The sequence below is a fragment of the Vollenhovia emeryi genome, unplaced genomic scaffold (assembly GCF_000949405.1).
Source record: "Vollenhovia emeryi isolate VEMERY1.0 unplaced genomic scaffold, V.emery_V1.0 DF939173.1, whole genome shotgun sequence".
Classification (NCBI taxonomy): Eukaryota; Metazoa; Arthropoda; class Insecta; order Hymenoptera; family Formicidae; genus Vollenhovia; species Vollenhovia emeryi.
In genome coordinates, this window is record NW_011967193.1 from 1,157,686 (window position 1) to 1,158,975 (window position 1,290).

The window sequence follows — 1,290 nt, forward strand, 5'->3', positions numbered from 1 at the left end:
AAAATTAGTACGAAGCTTTACTAGTTTTAAAAATATGAGAAACAACAAAATCTTAAAAAATTAAAACATCTGCTTACTTGTAGAATATTACAAAAATTAACAAAAGTGTTCCAATTCTAGCATTTTCGTGTTGATTCTTAGAACACTTTTTAAATTTACGTAGAATTTCTTAGATTCTGGCAGTTATATTTTATTGTTTAGTAGAATTTTGTAGAATATTTCCAACTTTGTAAGGGGCATTGTACCCGTTTATCACCGACTAACGTTTAGGGCCAGTTTCACAAACGTCGGTTAACTGTTAATCAGAATTCAGGCAACTCCCTATCTGTTTCCATCTTATTATCTAAGGAGAGACAGAGAATCAATTGATCTTCGGTTAGCAGTTAACCGACGTTTGCGAAACTGGTCCTAAGGCCTGGTCTCACCAACGTCGCTTAACTTTAAGCTTAGCTTAATTCGTTATTAGTCTTTTTCCAACTGTTACTCTAGAAAGAGACAAATATAAATTAAACTACGATTAAAGGTAAGCGACGTTTGGTGAAACAGGACCTTCGCCGTCCTCATTTTTTCTCTCGGTCGTTTATCATACGAACATTTTATTCCAAAATCTCTCTCACATCGATAGCCAGCTGTATTCGCATTGTTTAATCGATAGCTCGGGTTACCAGGGACGATGCCTCCTGTCGTGCAAGTCGCTTTTGTTGGATGAATATATGTTGGATGTTTAGTTCCTAGTGGTTCCTCGTGACAACTAGCTGGTACAATTACCCAAATTTACTTTAACGTTTAAATCAGTACTCATTGTCTTCATTAAAATCATCGACTTAACGGAGATATTAATTTGCGACCTAGGACATAAATTTTATCGAGGAGAAAGTTCAATTTCGGCTGAAGGTACTGACTCGACGGAAATGGTGAGATTGCACGTGAAGAAAGGTGACGACAGTCAATTTTTATACGACACTCACGTGGAGGCGAATGTGGACGATGTCGTGTCTGACATCGCAGTGATCTACAACGGTCGTTTAAAGATTTCAAGAATTTGTTATGGTAAATTTATCAAGTATTCTTTACAAAAGCAGATACAAATATTATGCAGCGCAGTTAAGCATTAAAAAGATCCCGGATTATTTCGGCTATTTCGAAGAATCGTAACTTAATTATTTTAATGATACAGAAACTGAGAGAGAGAGAGAGAGAGAGAGAGAGAGAGAGAGAGAGAGAGAGAGAGAGAGAGAGACGCGAGGCCTTCTCGCATCTGCGAGTTGAGGCGGGTAGCAACGGGATCGT